At 43.6% G+C, this 13,202-nt stretch overlaps 1 protein-coding gene across 1 annotated transcript in view; it reads right to left on the bottom strand.

Annotated features, from left to right (window-relative positions):
- Positions 1-12,311, bottom strand: part of NDRG1 (N-myc downstream regulated 1) — a 40,505-nt gene extending 28,194 nt beyond the window's left edge. The window contains exon 1 of the mRNA XM_032686130.1: positions 12,255-12,311. The gene's annotated coding sequence lies outside the window, so the exon portion shown is untranslated. The remainder of the gene's footprint in view (positions 1-12,254) is intronic.
- Between the last annotated feature and the right edge of the window lie 891 nt (positions 12,312-13,202).

Genomic DNA, 13,202 nt, shown 5'->3' with positions numbered 1-13,202 from the left:
GGATGCACTCAGACTAAGAAAGTCAATGCTGAAAAAAACATGTCCACTCTTGCAGTTTTGGATTTTAGGAAGCCTTCCTACTAGCTATGCAATTGGGTGGACTTTTGTTAAAGAATTAGATCAGGAAACTTAAGCTTAGAGAAATGTTTTATTAGTATTTTACCCCACCACTTGAGGCATGGGAACAGTACCAAAACTGACCCCATTGCCAGTGCTTTGTTATCCAAATTTAAAACAGGGCAGAGATATATAAATAGTTAAAAGACTCAAGTTACTCTGATTCACCCTTTTTCTCCAGCTTTTCCATTAAGTTTTGTCCATTACAAATTTTTATGTTAAAGAACAAGCAAAAAACAAGTTCACAAGATTTCAAGCAACAGCAAGTGACATTTTAGTAAGCATTACATATTTTTGCGATTACAGCCATCAGTGTAGTGAGCAATTGTGTACGGTAGAGATGTAAGATAAATGCTGCTGCAATATTTGGAAGTTGAAAATATTCATGTGCAATTGTACCAAAGCCAAATGGATTTTTTTTTTATTTTTATTTTTATTTTTTTTTTTACGATTCAGCAAATTCTGTTAAGACAGAAGTAACACCTTGATGTTGCACCTAATTCTGCAATTGGGACTAGAAGTGCAGGACATTTTTCTGTGGTTTGCCCATAGGTAAGGAAAGTAAGAAGCCAGGTCCCCTGCAGTTTTCCAGTAAGAAACAGCTCAGGGAACAAAGCTGCAGCTAGTGCTTGTGGAAGAGAGTTGTTTACACAGGGCAGTTTCAGACTTTCAGGGACTCAAAGTATTGACTACAAATGACCAAAAACAACTGTGCCAGAAAAGCACAAGATGGATGCTTTTTATAGCCTTAAAAAACAATCCTGTTTTTTTTACTAGTTCAAAGTTATTGCTCTATGTTTCCAAAAGAGCCAGCATTAGGAAGTGCTGACCAGCAGATTACACGACTGCCATCAGGTTTGCTGAACAAAAGCCCAACATTCACCAAGTTTTCGCTTTTGGAAAGATACCACATTTGGCGCCATATAACAATTTCAGATCAGACATTTTCAAGCTCTGGGTTTTCCCTCTGTGCATTAGGGATACCTGAAACATTCCTACCAAGCAACAACCTTGTGATAAGGTGGCACAACAACATGCTATTTGTTCACAAGAGCTGGCAAACAAAGCCCTGCTATTTGACAGTGCTGTAAAAAACATCTTATTTTCCAAGGAGAAAGATGGGGAAGTGGCTTTGTACCACCCTTGTTCAGCACAAATTTTATACTCTCTAAATAGGTGCTTTGTGCTCCCCCCGTTATGTGACAGGGCAGCTCAAAGCTAATGCAACTGCATAACTCTCCTAAATAGATAACCATACAAGCATCCCTTTATACACATTTCAAAGCACTTTCCTCACAGAAGCCTTTCAAAGACAAAGTTCATTTATATCTGCAAGCAGTAGTGTAAAGTTGCCAACTTGGATAAAAAAAAAAAAAACTTTTCACTCTGCTTGGCCAATTCAGCCTTCTGAGAGGTCCCAAATTCTCTTTTCTGGAAGAAGCCACTTCCACCCAGTGGACACTCACCACCCTGCACCAGATATCTGAGCAGCCATTGCAACAGGTATTTAAGTTTTAAAAGAATCATACTTCTGACTAAGAAAAAGTTAAAGGTTTAAGACAGCTCTGCAGCTGGCAAGGTGTTTTAAAACTGATGGTATACCTACCTTTGCCAACTAGCAGCAAAGACATCAAACCAGTCTCTAGGAAGCAAGGGGTGTGCAGGGAAGAGTGAAGTCATCTGTGCAATACTGTGTTTACTAATTTAATTCAATTAAACAATTAAATTAGTGTTTACTAATTTAATTCTGTACCTACCCATTCCAACCAAAGCCCACTGCTCCAAAACCACTGCAGCAACTGCTATAAACAAGGCTAGAAGCTCATAAGTCTGTATCAGGAGTCTGATTATTTTGATATTGAAGGTTCAGAATACATCCTCTGTCCCTCCACATCATTGCTGGAGGGCCAGTCATTGCTGGAGCCTTGTTTTGGTAGCAGGAGGTACAGGATGGATGTGCAGCCTGGCTTTGCACAACAGATATCAGAGGAGCCAAGAAGCCACCTATGAGACCATCCACCCTCAGGCACAAGCAGTCTTGCAATCAAATACCAAATATTAGGTAATATGCATATATGTGACCAAATTAATTTCAAGCACAGGAGCAAAACAAATCCAAAGATCCCTCATTTCAAACTTCATATTTCTCAAGACACATGTAGGGGTTGTCCAAGTTTGTGCCACGGGGTGCATGTCATCAAGGGCTATGGCCTCACGCCCATAAAGGTTTGGGGGCACTGCTGTCAGCACTGCAGGATTTACCTCTGCCCTCTTATCCAGTTGTTTTTTATTTATGTGCTATCACATAAAACAAAGAACAGGGAAAGATTCCTGCCCGAGTGTTTCATAAAGGCGGCAATTTCCTCAAAACTGCTTCTTTAAATACCGGTAAAAGGAGATTATTATCCTTTTCAGTACTGATGCATAGAAGGGTAATGTCATCAGAGCAGCCTGACGGCATTTTCATCTTTGCAGGCTGAGCGAGCAGGAGGGACAGCAATCACTTTACATGTGGGATTAAATACTCATGAGCATCTAATGGCAAAGAGGAAAACAGTTGTGGGCACTGAGGGTCACAGCTCTGAGCTCTGGTGTTGCTCTCTTTGGAGAGAGAGGGACCACACAGAACTTGGGCTCCAGGGTCACAGGTGGGAGGTGTTTCCAAGCCCATCGCACCACTCTGCACTTTATTCCTTAAAAGCTACAGATGTCTTCACACTCTGGCATCAAGGCAGGTTGGAAGGACAGGGGTGACAGAGGTTTTGCACACCTCTAGCAGCTCACAACACAACTAAAGCAAGAATGAAACAAGGATGAAGAGAGCCAAGGTGTCTCCAAAGCACTGCAAATGTTGATTAGCAGATATCTGCATCAGTTCCAGGTCAGAAAAACAACAAAGCAGCTCGGGCCTCTGAAGATGAAGCAAGGAAAGTTACTGTGACACTCAAACAGCCTTTGAGGCTTATACACGGCCAATTAGACCTCTTCCAGTCATTAACACTAAATGCTGTAAATTTGTCTAACTGGCCCTAGCACAAAAAATGGTTACTGCAAACTAGAGGGCAGCTTGAAACAAAACCTTGTCTTCATTAAGCAGAGACTAAACAGAGACAAGTGGACACCAATACAAGACAATTCATAGCACCCATGTATGGTTATGGTCCACAATGCATCTCTCCTTAGGTGTAGTTTACATTTCAGATATTCTACAATAAATTTGACAAATTTAATCTTCCTGTTTGTGAATCATTTGAAAATTATTCCTTTGCAAGCATTCAAAACAATTCATGCATAAGTATCTGCCCACACTCTGCCCTGTTTAAACTACTCTTTGTTACAGGCGCTGCTATCACGAGGTTCTTTGTGTACAGTTACTGATTTTCTCTGACACTGTTCCACACAATAAATCATGAAAGAGGTTTTATAGCAGTTCCTTTAAAAAAAAGGCAGATGACTTCTGACAGTTAAGTAGCATCTGACTAAACAGTTTGAGCAGGAAGTGTCAAAAGTTGAAGGCACTCAACTACCTGGGACTCTCCTGGTTTCCTTAGCCTCCAGTTACACATTATCTCCATTTGCAACTAAAAGTTAATAAACTGAGAACAAAAGATAACAAACAAAGCTTGGAAACAGAACCCTTAAATAACCTGAAGTTTCAAATGAGAAAAATGTCAGAAGCCAAAGCATTAAATCAAATAATATAAGGTAACAGAAACAGCTACACTGCCTGGTGGTCTCCAGTTCACAGATGTCCTGTGAGCCACCATCACCCAGCCCTCTTCAAGTACAGCACACTGCTGATACTCAATTTCATTATTTTTTTCTAATCAATGTGCTTTTATTTTCTTTTAACCCCCCCCTTTGAACTACTCCACCAGCATGCTTTTGTGAAGGCTCTAGTTGAAAATAAAAGCTGGAATCCAAGAAAAAAACCAAAACAAAACATGGGTTGTTAGTAGCATAATGTAGCATAACAGTGATTTTTTTCAAAGCCAAAAAAACAAGAAGGCCTTAAAGTTTTAGCCATTTTTAAGTTCAGACTTATGCTATGTGCTAATCAATCTGATTAGGAAACCAAAACATTTCAACCAAGAACTCTAGCCCTGTGCCAAATAACAGCTGGGTGAAGCCACATGGAGACAGCTGCAGGGACAGAGCCAGCAGCTGTCCCACCAGCAAGGCACAGATGGGGGGCCACAGTGTCTCCCCGAGCCCCACTTGCTGCTGGCTGTGGCACACTCCTGCAGTTAGAGAGATCTCCAGGTTTGACTCCAGCCCTTCTCTTCTGGCTGGTTTTCACTCATGCAACTGGTTCCAGTGCCTGATGGACGCAGAACTGCTCAGCTGTGATTACTGTGGGATCAAACATAGCCTTGAAACTGCCAGTTCCTCCAGACCAGGGGCTGGTCACTCTCCACACCCACAAACTGCACTGGCAGCTGCACACTAAGAGTAGCATCAAAACACAGGGAGCTGGAAGCAGCTGTTCTGTCTGTCCTGCAGATGTTGAGCAAGAAAACTGTTGCAATGCAGCTTGCACAATCCTCCTACTGTGGGATGCAGCGAAGTGTGTTCCTTAGAAAGCTTGAGGTCCTCCCATGCTCCACAGGAGCAGAAAGTGGTTGTGGGAAGGGTTGGTGTGCTAGCCAAAGGACACGCCTCCTGTCCCCATTGCCCCATGATGGACACCCCTGTTGTGTACCCCCTGCCAATATACTGACAGGGAAATGGAAAGCCTTGCAATGTCTTAGGGCTTTTTCCTATTGTAGCAACCCCTAATACTACCTATGCTATAATATCACAATTCTATGAGGGACAGATTACAAACCCTAACAAACTTTTCTAAAATTCAGTTTTCTTTAGCATTTACAACTTGAAAATGCTCCTGGCCACACAACTACTTGTCACAGATGTACCTCTAATAATGGTAAATTCCTTTAAAGAGACTAAAAATGTTCAATGCCAGGATGGATGGCTCTTTGAGCAATCTGGTCTAATGGAAGGTGTCCCTGCCCTTGGCTTGGGGGTTAGATGATCTTTAAGGTCCCTTCCAACCCAAACTACACCAGGATTCTATGAAAAATCATTGTGATTCCCAGGCCTCCCTGGCTATGATGAGTGCCATTAGCCCAATCTCCCTCCTCAAGCAACCACCATGCACTGGTGGCAAACTGTCCTTGCAGAGGGCAAAGGTTCAGAAAAGAGGTAGGGAAACCCAGGACTTTCCTAAGAAATCCTGCATCTGAGCAGCAGCCTAAATCTATTTGCAAACACATTATGCCCACTGGCAAGGGTGCCAATATTGTCCTTTAGCTTTAAAGGGCTCCAGGCTGTGGGTGGCAGCACTGCAGGGTGGAAAGGGTGAAGAGCAATCAGCTGTTTTCCCAGGCTTCATTTCCTTACACACCTCTCCAGCCAGCCTGTCTCCTTCCACTGCCCCAGCATCCTCCCAACACCCTCCTCTACATCCGTCCCACTCCTCCTCCAGCTGACTGTGCACAAAGGTCTGAGGCAAAGATTAAAGGCGCCGCACTGGTACAGGACCTGGCACCTGCTGTGCACCTGAGTGCTAGGCTGGGCTTTGCAGGCAGATTAAACAGCATATACTGCAAAGATGGATTAGGCATTTCATAACGTGGAAGAGACAGCTTCTGTCACAAAGATTGCAGTCTAAACAGACAAGAAACAAGCTATTGTTCCTGCAGCTCACCAGTGTCAGGACATGCTCCCTGCCCCCTCCTATTCTCAATCTGCCATGCTTTAATAGTTCATAGCTGCTGCCCAGCTGCAACCGCTCCAACAAGTGGGTGGTTCTGTCAAAGTTAGAGGAAAAACATACCAAGATTATTCCAGAAGGGACAGGCCCACAGTATCCTCAGAGATAAGGAATGCTGTCTGGCTCTCTAGGTTGCACCCTCACAAGTATATAGTGGGTTCTTTTTGTATGTTTTGCATTTTCACATGGCCTTGTAGAGATGAGGACTTAAATTACAAAACACTGCAGCTAATGTTGATGATGTTTCTTAATTTACATTTATTCATGAGGTCATGCAAGATGGGTTACAGCTTCTGAGTACATATAAGACTTGTTTTACTACCTTTTAAAAATGCTTGCTCATTGCTGTTACAAGTTTTCTTTCTAACCCCTGCCAAAATGTCTGGGCTGAAGTTTTCCACGATGAGTGTATGAGGGTTTGTTTGTTTGTTGAGGGGAAAAGTATAATTTATAAATATTCTGTTCCTGTGAGCCACCATTCCCTTTTTCTAGATGAATTTTAGCCTTCTAGAGCTTAAACTTTGCACAGATGGTCATTGCATTAAGGACACATCTTCCATTCTTCCCAGGAAAGATCCTTTATAAAATTACCCAAATTTAAGCATTTTCACATGCTGAATTACTTGAGACTAGATTTGTGTAACAGTCTTCCATTGCCTCAGCACCTCAAGATACAATATGATCTCCCGAGGGCTGAGCACACAGCCTGTATCACAACAGGTGGGACTGGTGAGGGAGTGCCTAAGTCAGCACCATCCAGCGCCAAAATACTCCTTGCCTCTCAAAATAAACCCTTTCAAAATCCTTCAAAGTGGGCAAAAAACCAATTCACCATCCTCAGTTTACTTTTGTCAAAGCCTTACTCACCTACACTCCAAATTAGTGTCTATTACATCAGGCAGAGAACTTCGTTATCACTTTTCAGACTATGTTTACAGTCGGGGTTGGAGTTCTACATGTCCAAGCTTTCATATAAGCTTTTATATACAACTTCATAAAATTCAGTGTTTCATATGGGAAAAAAAGATGTCATGTTCTTAAACTGAGTCATCTGGAAAAGAGAACAGTACTTTGAATTTGTCATAATCTATAGGGTCATCATAAAACTGCAGTGTTTCTGCTGCATAGACTAGTCCCATAAGCCAGTATGCCACAACTTTTAAGATGTATTTGTATCCTTGGACAAATTTAGCAGGGATATGTTACATACAGTTCATGAAAAGTACGTTTAGAGCACTGTAGAACTATGGCAGCAGGAGAATGACATCATTAGTTTGTCAAGGTGCACACAAGCTTCCTGAAGGAAGTAATCCAAAATGCCACAGCAAGAGCAATCCTTCCTTCCTTTAACAGTGCACTTCCCATCTGGATGTCTGTTTACTGTGTACAGAAATAAAAGTTCCTTCAAAAGTTGCATCCTACTTTGCTTATTATTTTCCATTATACCTTATGCCTACCAGTAAACATAACATTTTTTTGCTTTCAATACCAGTGCCTCCACTTTCAGGGTCTTCATTGGGCCATTACAGTTTTGGATCTTTATTACTTTTGTTCTTCCTAAAATTCAGAATTTTTTTAGAAAGTCAAGTCCTAAGAGCAGTGAAACAGTAAGGACTGACAACCACACAAACAACCAAACCCAAGGGAGGGTTGAAAGTACATGGCAAGATTTATGAGTTAGGTTTTCATGCTGTACTAAGTCCTAAGGTTCTCTTTCCACTAATTTCTACATCATCCATACAGTACTAGCAGACTGGCCTTACACATCCATGGTAGAAAATAAGCTAAAAGAGCCACACTTTTGAAGCTATAGTTAGGTCAGACAGGAAGTAGTCAGTTAAAGGCTTGGAAGAGTAGTGAATACCCAGTTTTAAAAACAAGGCTTGAAGAGGAAGACTGCATTGACCAACTTCCAGCTACTAAGAGAAAAAACCTTGACAGATAAAAAAGATGTATTAAAATTTTGACAACTAACTGAAAGGAAGTAGCCCCAAACCCAAAAGAAACATAGGAAATGTGATCAGCCACACAAAATAAGAGCAGCAAAACTGACATACATCCTGCTTAGTACAAACAGATACAGCTGTGGAAAAATTCATCAGCATAGGCAACCCAGCTGTGCATCAGCAAGCTCACCACAGTGCACCTCTGCATGGAGAACGCCCCTCTAACAAACTGCTAAGCATTATCCAAAGGCAACACTCATGCCAACTGGGAAATAAAACAGGCCTAAACCTGCAGCAGACCTTAGCTAAAAGTAAAAACTCATTTCCCTCATCATCCAACATAGGAGCTCACACATTCAAGTTTGATAATTCAATAATTTCAGGTTTTACTTTTTTCTCTACTCCACACTTGCTGTGCTGGATTAAATGCCAGATAATGGTTCACGTGACTGATTCACATGGATGCTCAGTACTGAGTTAAATTTTGTCATAATAACACTTCAATGATACATGAACACATATTCAGGAGAAGCTCTGAATGCTTCCTTACAGCTCCAACTCCATAGCCAAAGGAAATTAACAGTAGGGATTACCTCCCACTGACTGTCCCTCATTGAAGTCACCCAGGGCTCTGGATAGGAAAAAAAAGCTGCCTCCATTTGAGAGAAACACCCAGTTCAATAGCCATTACATTCACAGCCATTGATTTCCAAGAGGTCTAACCCAGATTTTAGTCATCCATAGCAACACACACCACCAACCCTTAAAATGGGATTTCCTTAACTGCCAGTCTTTGAAACAGTTGCAGAATATTTCCCTCGACTTTTCAGCAGCAGTGCCTAATTTGCTTGCAACTTTTGGGACAGAGCTTTTGATAGAGGGCAGAGGGGTAGATGCTGCTCCTGGACCTGAGCAACATGACCTAGTGGCTGGCATCCCTGCCCACGGCAGAGGGGTTAGAACTAGATGATCTTTAAGGTCCCTTTTAACCCAAGCCTTTCTATGATTTTACAGTGACCTGCTGACAGCTAGAGACCACTCCCCAGCAGTCCAGGGACATTCTTCACTGAGAAGACTGCAGGGCCATCACCATCATGCATTAGGGTAAACATTCAAATTCCCACCTAAAGCTGAAGCCAGGGACAGTCTACATGCAATGTCATTTATTTAGCAAAACAGTGACAGGACAAAGTAGGCTCTTCTATACTTCTGCCTGAGATTTCCAGGTGCTGTGACTCAACATGAAAGTTAGATGTAAAAAGACAGCTGGAATTCATACTTCAGAACCAGCATTTCATCCTTTTCAATACCAAGAATTTGCATCTCCTGGTTTTTAGAAGGTTTCCCTTTCAGGTGATCAAACCAGAGCAAGTAGTCTTGCTGCATACTGCTGTGACTGAACCAATTCAGGCCATTGCTTTCCTAGGCAATGCTCTCCCTGACAGCAAACAGGCTTTTGCTGCCTTAAGCTTCCAGCTGTACACATGATGTAAACACTGCTGATCCAACACAATTAGAATTTGTGTTATTTTTGAGTTTCACAGTTTCTACTTGTCTTCATTCTGAAGAACTTCAAGCCGGTTTCATCCCTTCTTTATCTTTTCTTTCATTCTTTGTCTATTTTGAGACAATAAAAGCAGGAAATGTCTCATTACATATATCGTCTATGTTTTGGGCTCTCATGAGGTTGAGTGAAAAAACAGTATTTTCTGTGGGAAGTTAGAAGTTTGCCAAAATCCCTTAAGCCGCTCATGAGAAGACGTATGTTGCACTTCAGTCAAGTAAATTAATCACTTAGGTTTAAAAACCTGAATCAAAGAATTTTTCTCACAGCAGTTCACTGCTAATCCCACCTGAACTACAAGTGAAAATTACTTAATTGCCTTATAACTACTTCTAGGGACCAGGATTCCATGCCAAAATGTTCCAAAAGGTGCGCTGTAATCTCCCCATGTAACTGTCATAGTGCAAAAAGGAATTTGAAGAGCAGAGTGCCTCCCACAGGAGTAAAGACAATTGCAGAATCTTCCTTGTTTCACTGAGCATTCATACAATCTACTCAGATGACCTGTCACAGTTTTAGTGTTCCTTTTTGTTTTGGCAAAAAATAAGAAAGCCATTGTGCAGGGCCAAAACTGAAGAGCTTGAGAGCTTGTTTTCTGGTGGCACTGGTTCCCAAACACAGGCAGTGCATGTGGCTGCCCTCTCTCAGCAGCAGGTAACACTTCTTTGGCTGTTGCCTAATTCCATGGACACCTGATGCCTTAACATCTCTATCTTGCTGTCACCTTGGTGAAGAGGCCAATGAACATAGAAAATAAGTACACAAACCCTTCTTTCTAAGGAAAACAGATGAAAATCAGAGCTAGTCAAGACCTTCTAGACCCTCTGCCCCAGCCTGGTTCAAGGTTCAGACAATTTGTAGAGTGCCCATTTTCAAGGGATGAGTTCATATTTTTACAAGGGCACATAGTGACAGGACAAGGCAGAATGGCTTTAAACTGAAAGAAGGTCAATTAAAGTTATATATTAGGAAGAAATTCTTCATTGTGAAGGTGGTGAGGCACTGAAACAGGATGCCCAGAGAAGCTGTGAATATCTCATCCTGGAAGTGTTCAAGGCCAGGCTAGATAGGGCTTTGAGGAACCTGGTCCAGTGAAAGATGTCCCTGACTATGGCAAGAGTGTTGGAAATATATAATCTTTAAGGTCCCTTCCAACTCAAACCTTTTTACAATCTCTCAGTTCACTAACTGTAGAAATTCTGGTTAAAAGTTTTCAAAGTTGAAGTCCTGCCCATTCAGGTGTCTGCTACACAAGGAGCTCAGATGCAGAAGTTGAGGCCTCCAGGTTCCCAAACCATTATACCATGGCATCTGTTCAGTTTATACTGAACAACTAGATATAGAAACCACAGACACCCTAAGGGGTCTCATTACTACACTAAAACCTGTTTTCACTGCACTGTGTTTTCCATGTCAAAACACACAACAGTTCCCCCTAAACACATTTATGATTTTTTTTTTCCAAGAACATAGGACTCATTAATACCTTGGGAACTGCATAAGCCTTTAAGGAACACTATTTTTGCTGCATCTACTTCTGAGTTTTACTATTTCATCCACAGTCATTAAATTCTTGCTGTGTGCAGGGCATCGCACAGCACTAGTTGGCTGCTGTTTACTCAAATACTTGTGATAAAAACACAGCCCTTCCATGTCTAACTACATTAGACTCTGGGTAAAAGAGCACAAAATTTAAAAAAAACCAAACCGAAACAAAACCAGAAAACCACCAAACATGTTTCCAGAGTCAAGTTCAAAATGCATAATGCCACTGGCTGAATTTTTTACCTAAATCATGCCTGTGAGAGCCAAGACTAAAAACAGCAAGACAGGCTTCTCAGATATTTACCTGAAACAGTTACTAGCTCCCGTTTACAGGTTATTTCCATTGCTTGCTCTCAACAGTGAGTTTTTCAGCAGCTATGTATCTTTGACACACTTGGACACACAGAAAAAAATTTGATAGAAAGCCAGAGGAAGTCAAAACACCATACAGAGAATGTGGGCAGAAAGCTTCAGGTAGTCTTTGAACTCTTCCATGTCACTACAACTGCATTTGCTACATTCAGAATACAGTTCCTATTTAAACAGGAGAAAAAAAAAATCATCAAAATAACACATCTGGTAAATAGTTCTCTCTGAAGTCCTGTTCTGGGGATGGGATGCCAAATCGGGCGCTGTGATCTTTATAAAAGGCTGGGTTAAACAGTGAGTAATGGCAGCTTGTGCTTCATAGGAAAACCATAGCATGACAAAAAGCATTAGCCAAAACATTCTCCCTAGCAGAAGTGAAATCCCTTATTTCATCAGCCCCAGTGCGTGGCTGTGCCTCCCTGCAAACACTACGCTGAAGTGCTCTGAACTGAGGGGCGCCCGGAAGCACGGGCGGCAAAACTGTGCCTGTCGCCACATACAGTGACAACAACCCCACTGAAGCAACTGACCGGACACCACCAGTCAAGGCTGTCCCGTACTCCAAACCCAGCACAGAGCTGCGAGAGCAGAGAGACGCAGGCAACAATCATCAGTGGTCAACTTCCGTAGGGAAAGTATGTATCTGGGCTACAGAGCTGTTTTCCAGTCCATCGCGCTGCTGCCCGGGAGCCTGGACAGCAGCATCCCGCAGCCACCCCCGTTCCCAGGAAAGGCCGGGGTCCCCTCCAAGCCACCACTCCGCTGAGAGCCATCCATCCCCCCTGCAGATGGCAGAGCCCTGCTCGAAGGAGCGGGAAAGGGATTTAGTTATAAGGAGGACGGTGATGCGCGCTCGAGGGGACCGCGAGGTCCGCGGGTCGGGAGAACGGATGGAAGGATGGATAGAGACAAAGATGGATGGAGGGACCTTCCTTACCTGCCACGCTCCTGCTGTCCCTACTCCGCCTGCTTGCCGCCACTGCGCTCCGACACCGCCCGGGCCCGCGGGGCGGATTTATAGCCCGGGCTCCGCCTGCCGGGCGGTGCCGCCGCCGCCGCCACCGCCCTTCCCGGGGCTCCGCCCGCCCGGCCCCGGGGTTGCCCCGCTGGCCGCGGGCGACTGCGGCGGCGGCTACACCCCGTGTGCCCGGTGCGCACGGGATCCCTGGATGTCAGCCGGGAACCTCGGCGCCCAGCCACAAGCCCAGCTCTTCCCTCCTTCCTGGCTGCGCAGCCCGACTGGAGAGAGTTCAGCGCTGACATCCCATTCCCGGGCAGATCTGGGAACAGTGAGCAGCGGAGACCCGTCACCCGTCCTGCTTCCCGGATCCCGTTAGCAGGGGCTTCTCACACTTTAGTGAGGAGAGAGGACTGTGTGCAAGGGCTTGCCCAAAGACCCAAAGAACAGGAGCCTTGGGAAAGGCTGAGCCGGGGACGGCGACAGTGGGGTCGTGCAACAGGTGGCCAAAGTCCTGCAGACCTACATACTTCTATATAGATATAAAGTCTGTTTGCCAGATCCTTAGTTGCAAAATCTTATTCTCATATATCAAAGTGACCACTAGGAAGGAGCTGTATTTGAAAGAGGAAAATAATGCCTTTGCACATTTCTGGTAAAGTTCAGAGGGTGCAGGGGGTGCTGCAAGTGCTGTGTGAGTTTCCCAGTGAACAGCTCATTGGCAAGAAGCGCAGCTATTCGTTTATTCCAAAAAGAGGCCCTCGCCTGCTGAGCAAAGAGTATCTGTGTATACACAGTTCTAAGTGTAGCCACCCACCAAGGGGTGGGTTAAACTGTGACGGCCTGAGCTGCTTTTTCTGCGACTTCTCTGTAAAGCAACACTTCCCGCAAGAGTGTGATTTCACTTAACAACCTCACTTTTATGGT

This window comes from Chiroxiphia lanceolata, chromosome 1 (assembly GCF_009829145.1).
Source record: "Chiroxiphia lanceolata isolate bChiLan1 chromosome 1, bChiLan1.pri, whole genome shotgun sequence".
Lineage (NCBI taxonomy): Eukaryota > Metazoa > Chordata > Aves > Passeriformes > Pipridae > Chiroxiphia > Chiroxiphia lanceolata.
Note: the sequence above shows the minus strand (reverse complement) of the source record. Positions and strands in the feature narration are given on the sequence as shown.